Source organism: Argentina silus (assembly GCF_951799395.1).
Source record: "Argentina silus genome assembly, chromosome: Y".
NCBI classification, from domain to species: Eukaryota; Metazoa; Chordata; class Actinopteri; order Argentiniformes; family Argentinidae; genus Argentina; species Argentina silus.
The window spans coordinates 34,692,286-34,703,023 of record NC_139654.1 but is presented as its reverse complement, the minus strand read 5'-3'; positions in this window follow the sequence as shown (position 1 = coordinate 34,703,023).

Genomic DNA, 10,738 nt, shown 5'->3' with positions numbered 1-10,738 from the left:
TTTTTCTGGACTTTTTTTGTTGATATTCTGTGTCTATTTGTTAAAATAAAAGTACCATAAAAATTATAGACCGCTCATTTCTTTGTAATCGGCCAAACTAACAAAATCAGCAGGGGATCAAATAATTATTTCCCCCACTGTACATTGTTGTGAATCAACAATCTAAACATGAATACACACCTTGTGTGTGCCCACAGTTTTCTGTCGATGTAGCATGCCTGGCTCTGTCTGGCACCCAATATCCCTTCTGTAGATGGTCTCTGGCTCTGGCTGACCCTGGCACCCAACATCAGCCGTAGTTTTGGCGTGCAATTTTTGCAGGGGAATTGGACTTAATTTAATAAAACTTTTCCTTTGAATACAGGTTTGTTCTTTATTCAAGCTTTAAGCGTTACAGCATGGCAAATTTAATCATGAACCAGACAAATTTATTAAGTAGTAATAAGTTGAGTACCCTCAACTTTCCCTACTCCGTCTAACTAAGTATACATTTAGAGAGGCTCCATCCAGCATCGACATATGCAACTGCCGAGTGCTCCAGGTTCCTCTGTCAGCCCGATATGATGACTCATTCCGGAGTAGCACCGTGCCCTCAGCCAAGGGACTTTGACGACTCTCGCTTCCCCTTCCAAGTAAAGCGATCACTCAACCTCTCAGCCAGCTTTTTGCCTAAGTCCCCGCCCTTAACAGTTAAGGGCCATGCCTACTACTGATAGAGCAAAGTCTCAAAGCCAGCCAAACGAGGGAGATTACTCTGTGGCCACTCCGCCTATGGGCTGGGGGCTCTCCTGAGCTAATTTTCCCCAGAGAGAACTTTGGTCCGTGAAACCCTGATTGGGCTAGACCTCCTGGTCTATTAGGGTTCAGTCCTCTTCGGGGTCTTATGGAAAATGCCCGTTGAGATGCTCCTGACATCCCGTTTTATACTCTGTCCCCTGCCTGAGCTCCTCCTGGAGCCATCCTCTGAACACCCTTAACCTATCAGACCTATCGCTCCTCCTTACACCTTATCTGTGTATCACTTCCCCTATTTGGAAAGTTTCCAACTGAACATATTTGACCCATCTTGGCCTTGTCAGGCTCCTCTTTGTCTCTTTCCCTTTTCAAACCATTGTTTGTTTTGACCCAACATACCCCTCTCGGCCTTGTCAGATTCCTCTTTCTCTCTTTCCCTTATCAAACCATTTCATTTAAACTTTACTCATTACACATGTTTAAACATATTAGTTTATCAGTTAAATCATCAAACAGGTTAAACATATTTCAGCACTAATCAAAATCATCAATCATAAAACATGTTAAATACATTTCAACATTAAGTCATTCGGTTAGTTATATTTAATGTCATTTCATTAATTTACATTTGAATAGTTATATTTGTTGTTATATCATTAGTCATTCAGTATATCTTTATTGGGTACATTAGTTGAAACGAGTGGGAACACTCTAGGTAAGGTGAGGCACTGGGACACTCTTGAAAGAGACTGGGAACAGGCTGACCACGGTCAGATGGTTGGGGAGTTGGAAGGAGGACGCAGGCAGAGAGAAGTCCAGTTTAGCCGCAATGGGCATTTATTGATAATTCTTTTCTTTCAAGTACTCTTTCTTTAATGTTTCTGGAAATTGGTTACATTGCGTGTGTGCTGTAACAACAAAAGAGGCAAAAAACATAGCCATCAGAAATAAGAACTTCATAATCAGCACACTTCACATTCAGTGTCATAAGTTGAGTGTTGGCCCCAAATGGGCCTCCACACTAACATCTCACATTAGCGAATCACATAATTAATTAATTAACTGTTCGAACAGCACAATACATCATTATAAAGTTACATAACTACCATGGCAGCATTAACATAAATTATTCCAAAGGATAAATCAATATACTGCAGATTTAAATATTTACATATTTACATCACTACTTCCGGTTACCGGCATAGCGCTCACGTTATCACCGCTTGCTACACAAACAATACTTGCAGGCGCGAACTTCAAACGACATGCAGGTGTCGGATAATGTTGGATATACAGCCAAGATCAAAGGCAGGAGGAGAGGGAAACCGCACTCACGTTTCAAAGACGCACACAGGATAATTTCGCAGGCCAGGAGATAGGCGACGTGTCGGGATCTCGGGCAAACGATCTGGATGCAAACGATGGCACCTCGCAGCCAGGTAGGTTATATTGCGGTTCTAATTAGCTGATTGTCATCAGGTGTTTGCGTTACGCGTGAGGTGTGGCGTGGTTGCATGAGTGCGTTCTGGGCAGGGACAGTTGAAGCAGCGCGATGACACAAGCCAGTTATTTGGGAAGTGAGTGGGGATTTTGTACATTAGTAGTTCATAGTATGTTTTATTGGTTATATTTGTAACGGTCAGGCTAGTGAACCCAAATGCAGAACACAGAGAACAAAGGCAGATGATGGTTGAACCCAAACGAAGGGTGTATTTATTGTCGATGCAAGGGTGTGCTAGGAGGGAGGATGAGGAGTAGGGGAGAATGGAGTAGCAAAGTGGAATGGCAAGCAGAGAAGAGGTGGCTGGGCCGGCAGGGCAGACAGAGCAGACAGGCAGGTAGACAGGGCAGGCAGGACAGGTAACAGGAGGCTGGAGTCAGAGGCAGGAGTCAGGCTGGGGTATTGCAGGCACAGGGAAACAGGAATTAATATACAAAGGATATACTGACGGGACAGTATAATGCAAAGGCTGGAAGCGTGACTGTGGGGGGACATGCAGCGTTCGGCCTGTAGAGGGAGCTACAGGACCGTGGCCAGGGTTCGGAGGCGAGGCTGATTGCGCACCTGTTGCGAATGAAGCCTCGCTAACGAAAGGGTTTAAGATGTGTGTGCCTCTGCTTTCAGGGAGAGAACGGCGACTGGAAAGTCGCAGAGTGTTTGAACGAGTGTTGACGTGGATTATGAGGTAGTACGCTCGGACCAGGGGGATAGTTTGCAGGTGTATCACGTAAATCTCCTAAAAAAATGGAAAGACGTGGTCACTGTTGCTCTGGCTACAATAATTCCAGAGAGAGATGAGTTCGGTCCGGAAGTCCCAAAATCAAATGTTAGCACTCCGGTCGGTATTGATAACCATCTCTCTGCTAGCCAGGCCACGGACGTTGCAGATTTGCAAGCTAAGTTCGCCGACGTGTTCTCTCCCCTGCCCGGTCGGACTACGCTTATCGACCACCATATAGAAACGCAGCCGGGTTTAACGGTGCGCACGCGTCCCTATAGGTTGCCGGTACACAAACGAGACATTGTGTGCAGGGCATTGGAAGCCATGCTGGAGCTGGGTGTGGTTGAGGAGTCCCGCAGTGACTGGTGTAGCCCCATCGTGCTTGTCAACAAGCCGAATGGGGCTATACGGTTCTGTGTGGATTATAGTCGGGTTAATGCGGTCTCCAAGTTCGATGCCTACCCGATGCCCCGGGTTGACGAGCTCTTGGACCGGCTTGGCACGGCCAAGTATTTCACGACATTGGATTGCACGAAGGGATACTGGCAGATTCCACTCTCGCCGTTATCCCGGGAGAAAACTGCATTCTCCATTCCGCTCGAGCTATTCCAGTTCACGGTGCTCCCTTTCGGGTTGTTCGGAGCCCCAGCCACTTTTCAGCGCCTCATGGACCGCATTCTGCGGCCGCACTCTGCCTATGCTGCGGCCTACCTGGATGACATTGTCATTCACAGTGACACCTGGGCGCAGCATGTGCAGAGTGTGGCTGCTGTTCTGCGGTCCCTGAGGCAGGCGGGGCTGACGGCCAACCCGAAGAAGTGCGTGATCGGGCGGAGGGAGATCCGGTATCTGGGGTACCACTTGGGTCGGGGGGAGGTGCGGCCGCAGATTGAAAAGATTGCGGCCATCGCCGCCTCTCCGCGGCCCAAGACGAAGAAGGAGGTGAGGGCCTTCCTGGGGCTGGCTGGCTATTACCGGCAGTTCGTGCCGGGATTTTCAGAGCTGGCCAGTCCCTTGACGGACCTCACTCGGAAGGGTGCCCCGGATCCGGTCCAATGGTCGGGCCAGTGCCAGGGGTCGTTCGAGGCCCTTAAGGGAGCTCTTTGTGGAGAAACGGTCCTGTATGAGCCTGATTTTAACCTCCCTTTCTCCCTACAGACGGACGCGTCGGATAGAGGCCTGGGAGCAGTGCTGACCCAGCGGGTGGAGGGGGCTGACCGGCCAGTGCTGTACCTGAGCCGCAAACTATCGGAGAGGGAGGGCCGGTACAGCACGGTGGAGAAGGAGTGCCTGGCCATCAAGTGGGCGGTCGGCGCCCTCCGCTACTACCTGCTGGGTCGCGCTTTTACCCTCTACTCCGACCATGCTCCCCTCCAGTGGCTCCACCGCATGAAGGATGTGAACGCGAGGATCACCCGGTGGTATCTCGCGTTGCAGCCCTTCAACTTTTCGGTCGTGCACAGACCGGGGGCGCAGATGGTCGTGGCAGACTTCCTCTCCCGTGCAGGGGGGGGGGAGTAGGTTGTCGGCCGTCGTGTCCCCGGCCTGTGTCGGGCGGTGGGGGTATGTGGGGGGACATGCAGCGTTCGGCCTGTAGAGGGAGCTACAGGACCGTGGCCAGGGTTCGGAGGCGAGGCTGATTGCGCACCTGTTGCGAATGAAGCCTCGCTAACGAAAGGGTTTAAGATGTGTGTGCCTCTGCTTTCAGGGAGAGAACGTCGACTGGAAAGTCGCCGAGTGTTTGAAGGGCTGGAAAGCGGGGACTGGAAAGTCCCAACGAACATTTAAACAAACAGTCTGAATAAACGGGAGATTTTCCCTATCACCGACACCGACTCCGCCTCTGTGTTTAGGACCTGTTTACAGTGACTTAACAGTAAACTGAAGCTACGATCTGGCAGCGTGGTGAAGTCTGGACCGGGTCTTTATGGCAGGGCTAATGATAGGAAGATGACAGACAGCTGGTAACCTGACTCCCGCACACCTGACTCCACTTCTGATAATCAAGGAGAGACAGAGCGAGAGCAGGAGAAGAGGGGTACCGCAGGCTAGACTGAAGTGGAGGGCGTGACAATATTTGATGTTATATCATTTGTTACTTAAATTATCAAGACGTATTAAACCATTATTACTCCTTAAACATACATATTAGTACACTAGTTCAATTTATCAAACATCTTTAACCCATTTCAACATTAATCAATCGTAAATCGTTCTGTTACTTTTTACTCTGACATCAAACTGTTAGTTATATTGTAAATAGATATGTTTTCATGTTACTTTATTAATTATCTCCATCTGGTGTATGGCATTGCTCACATTTACCGTTATTGTTTACATTGCTTACACTGTTTACAGTGGCTGTTCCACCGTAGGGATCCCCCCGTCTGGATTGGGAACTGGCACTGCCGCCGCGTCTGAACCCACCTGCTTCTCCGCAGGGATCGTTACCTCTGGAGCGAAAACCGACAGAGAGAGACCCTCACGAGAATGGACGATAACCCCATCATCTCCTCGACCCTCCGGTTTACAGGACCCCTTGTTACGGTTCCCCCTCCCAACCAACCCTCTGGCACCACCTCGAGGCCGCGGCGGTCATCACTGGAGCGTCTTCCCAGTCGACAGCGCACCTGTTCGCCTATCAGCGCACCTGCTACCCATCGCCAATCACCTGCCCATAAGAACCCTGCCCGATCTTCTCTCCAGTGCCAGATCGTACTGCGTCCCACGGTAACCCTTCGAGTATTCCTTACTCTTCTAGCCCTAGATTACCTCTCTCAAGTATCCTGTGTTTGTTTGTGTTGTCACCGCGTTCCCTTGTGTCCACATCCAGATACCCCGTCCTCCCTGGTGTTTCCCCTCGTCGACCCTTCCACGGACCTAGCCCCCTCCCCGACTACTGGACCTCCCGGCTTCCCGAACCTCCGCTCGTCTGACTACCCGCCTGCCTGCCGAACCCTGGACCGACCCACGACCACTCTATCGGATTACTCTCCCCTACCCCTTTCCCTTATTATTATTATTAAATACGCCTTCGGGCTAATCCTACCCCTAAGCGCCGTCTTTTGGTTCCGCCGATGTTCATAGCGTAACACCCCTCCCCCTATTAGGCTCATCCTGTTTCCTCTTACGAGCCGAGCTCCTGGTGTAATGGCAAAAAATATATTTGTACTATTTTGCTTAAGTCATATATGAAATGTATTGACCTCTCTGTGACCCAATGTACTTTGTTATTTTTAATTATGTGACTGAGGAAGAACCAAAACCGACTGCTCCTTCTCTTTGCATCAAAGATGTTATTCTGACCTTGGAACACTCCTAACTGCAGGCAGAGGTTTGAGATAGTAGCTCACAACGCCTACGCTTTTTTCCCAGCTTCTTTATCAGCAAATAGGTGCAAGATATGTTTACCTCTAGACCTATGACGTATGAGCATTGGAGTTAAGGATGGTCCTCTCCTCAGCCACAGCATCAGTATCTGAATCCACACTGTTGGTGAAGGAATGCTGATCCAGCTGACCAACGTTGTATAATACTTCAACTGAGACCAACTGAGTCTCAACTGAGACCAAACATCATTTATTGTTGTTCACTGAAAGATTTCCATCACACTGGTCTTAGACCCCTCCTCATCTCGTGCATCTCCTCCATCCGTCTCCTCTCTGCGGTTCCTGATTTTACTGGGCATGGGATCTAGTATGAGGCCACCATACCGGAGCATCCAGCCCCTGTGGCGTTGACATCTCTTCCCGTTTGTACGGGAGCCTGCCACGGCCTCTCTTGCATCGAATCCCACTGAAGCTCGGAGTGGTGTACTCAGGTGGCGTTGCAGGTCGGGGGAGGGCCAGATTTCCGACAGGGGATTTAAGTGATTTTATTTAATGGTCGAATTGAACAGTGCTTATGGTTGCCTAGTGTTTAATTGGATAAATGCTGTAGTGATTTACTACATTACATAAAGATAGCTCGATACAAATGCATATGAGCTACCCGAGTAGATTTTCACACCGAGTCGGATTTACGCTCACACTGCCCAGGTTAGAACCACACCGTTCTTAAAATCACCATGGTCGGTATATGCAGCAAGCCAGAACCCAACCACAGACTTGAAACCAGCCAGCACTAGGACACACAGTCAGAAAACATGTCCAAAACACAATTCTTGCCAGCAGAACAAACAGGAATAAAAGCAGAGAATTACTCAATGCGATTTAACTGCTAGAGCCCATCAAACGCAGTGAAGGACAGGGAGAAAAGTACTTTTAGAGGGAAGGAGTTGTCGAGCAGGCTGGCAGATAAGCAGGGAGGAAGACAAGCGCTTCACCGGGCCGTACAAGATTTAAGAGAGGGTAATCCAAGTGGTGCTCAAATTTGGTAGTAAAAACACAACAGACAGATTCCAGTGAGAGGTAGGGAGCTTCAAGATGGTAACAAAAATCGTGGGTAATCCAAGATGGCAATTGTGGGGGGACATGCAGCGTTCAGCCTGTAGAGGGAGCTACAGGACCGTGGCTGGGGTTTACGAAAGCGAGGCTTTTCATTCGCACCTGTTGCGAATGAAGCCTCGTTAACGAAATGGTTTAAGATATGTGTGCCTCTGCTTTGGAGGAGGACGACTGGAAAGCGGGGACTGGAAAGTCCTGAGAAACATTTATAAAATAAACGGGATTTTCCCACACCAGCAACCTCGAGTCCGCCTCTGTGTCACGGATCTTGTTACAGCAATTTTCTAGGGTTTACACGGTTCTCACCCCCCGTAAAGTCAAACAGATAGAATCCATGAGGAACACTCTTGACAGTCCGTAGAAAGCAATCACAGTTCTCTGTAAACCACATACTGTCAGAGGAGAGCTGTCCAACTCCAGGAGAGGCAAGAGAGTCACTCAACCTTCTTCAATCACATAGCTTATACACATGCAGCCCCCCAGGAGGCAAGAGAGTTCACTCTGACCTAGTCCCTTTACAACAGACAATGTGTCTTCAAGCCTAGCTGGAGTTCCGTTAGTGATTAATATGCAGTCGAAGCATATGGAAGAACAGGCTGTTCCATATTAGGCCAGAGCAAGCTAGTCTACCACTTTCCACTAGAGCTCAGACGCATGCTACACATATTACAAGCATTTATTCTGATCGAAAGTTGTACTTGTAATATGTTGTTGTCACTTATTCTAGATGCACTTGTTGTCAGTCATTCTGGATAAGACCGTCTGCTGAATGACTTAAATGTATAATGTATACCTCATAATATGGGATAAATATTGTTGTTTGTCTTTCCTTGTAGGATTGCCATCATTCAGAGAGACACTGCAGAGCTACGGGCGGAGCTGAAGAGACTCCAAGAGGCGAGGAGAGACGGGAACAGAAGACGCTCGCTGCAACAGAAGACGTCCAACCGCAAGACTCCACGGGCTGTTGGACAAATACCATGCATGGGCCTGACATAGCTACAGTAAACTCTCATGTCTCATCTGCACCTGTTTATTCAGAAAACATCACACTTTACATTATGTTGGCCGCATAGGCCTAACTGAGTATACAGTACCCTGAGCACTACCGTGTTTCCCTGGGATGCGGGTAGGCCGGTGACAAAGTCCAAGGCGATGTGCGACCAAGGACGGCTAGGGATGGGAAGGGGCTGCAGTAGTCCGGCAGGGGGCTGGTGAGAGGCCTTACTCCAGGCGCAGATGGTGCAGGCAGCAACGTACTCCCTGGTGTTTGCCTCCATGGCGGGCCACCAGAATTGCCAGCGGATAAACGAGAGAGTCCGGCCCACTCCCGGGTGGCAGGCGAACCTGCTGGCGTGACCCCACTCCAGGACTCAGGATCGGGCTGACGGGGGAACAAAGACACATCCGGGGGGTCCACTTCCTGGGCTGGGGTGAGTGCGTTGGGCAGGTGACGACGCCAACCACTCGGGAGGGGGAAAGGATGGTGCCGGGGGTTGACGGAGCCACCTCCTCCGGGGCCAGGCGGGAGAGTACGGCCTTGGTGTTAGTGGAGCCTGGTTTGTAGGAGATGGTAAACTCGAACCGGGTGAAGAAGAGGGCCCAACGCGCCTGGCGGGAGTTGAGTCTCTTGGCCGACCGGATGTATATCAGGTGTCTCCACTCCACCAAGGCCACATACACTGCTAGCAGCTCTCGGTTGCCCACATCATAATTCCTCTCCGCCAGAGACAGACGTTGGGAGAAGTACGCGCAGGGGTGGATCCTCTGTACATCTGGGAGAGGATGGCCCCAAGGCCGGTGTCAGAAGCACCGGGGCCGCCGTGAACAGACTTTTCAGGGTCGAGAAGGTGGCCTCCGCCTCCGAGGTCCAGGAGTACGGGCGGAGCGTGGAGGTGAGGATTTTTAGTGGGGCGGCCACCTGGCTGAACCCCCTGATGAACCGCCTGTAGAACACTGCGAAGCCCAGAAAACGTCTCAACTGTTGGCAGTTCAAGGGTTGGGGCCACTCCACCACCGCCTGAATCTTTCTTTCATCCGCCCGTAGGTGACCCTCCTCTATGATGTGGCCCAAGTACTCCACGGAGGCGGCGTGGAATTGGCACTTCTCGGCCTTCAAAAAGAGTCTGTTCTCCAGGAGTCGTTGGAGGACCAGACGGACGTGCTGACTGTGCTCCTCCTCCGTTCTGGAGAACACCAGGATGTCGTCCAGGTAGACCACCACAAAGATGTTCAGCATGTCACGCAGCACGTCGTTCACCAAAGCCTGGAAGACGGCCGGGGCATTAGTGAGCCCAAAGGGCATCACCAGGTACTCGAAGTGCCCCAGGTGGGTGTTAAAGGCCGTGTTCCATTCGTCCCCCTCCTTTATGCGCACGAGATGGTACGCACTCCGGAGGTCCAGCTTGGTGAAGACGGCCACGTGACAAAGGGGCTCAAAGGTCGAGCTGATGAGAGGTAGAGGGCAATGTTCCCTCTAATTTTTCATGTGTCTGGGCATACACACAAGCTCCCTGAGCACATTGAGGACCACTGTGAGCAACATCAGATGTGCACGCTGTGGCCACACACCAGTATCACACCTGTTCAAAACCTTGGATCATAGCAAGTTACATGGCTTATTAAAAGAATCAAATTACAGCAGCAATTTTCATTAGTTTACTTTTAATATAAGCGATTTGGCCCACTTAAAATGAAAAAGACAAAAATCTTGTTGTTCATGAGATGTATAGTATGTTATATGTTATATGTGAGAGTCCTGCTTTGGCCATGGGAAGAGTCCTGCTTTGGCCTGGCTGTGGTCCAGTTGTGGCCTGGCTGAGGGTCCTGTTCTGGAAAAAAATTAGACATATACACCTTTCAGATTGTTCACATTAAAACATTCACATTTTGCTCAATGACATGTGCTGTAGCTTGTGATACAGTGTAAATTCCTGTAACTCTTTGTCTGTAAAATATCTAATTACACAGTTTTTTTATTAGCATTTCTACTACCCATAAACTATCTAGTAGTAACAGCATTTAATGATTAATATCCATAAATAAAAAATCTTAATAAATGTCACTAGAATATGCACACATTTTGACTTTAATTTTACCTTATTTTTCACGTCTGTCCTTCTCACTTCAATGGACACTTTGTCCAGGTTGATGGCTTCGTCTGCTTCTTGCTTTGACTTTATGCGCATCAGCTGGTCCAAATGTGCCACTTCAAGACGATTTCTGGATGCTGTTTTGATATGATTCATTAAACTAAATCCTCTTTCACAATCTGCACTGGAAGCTTGAAATGTAGCACAAATATGCTGCGCTACGCAGCAACTGGCGGCAAATTCA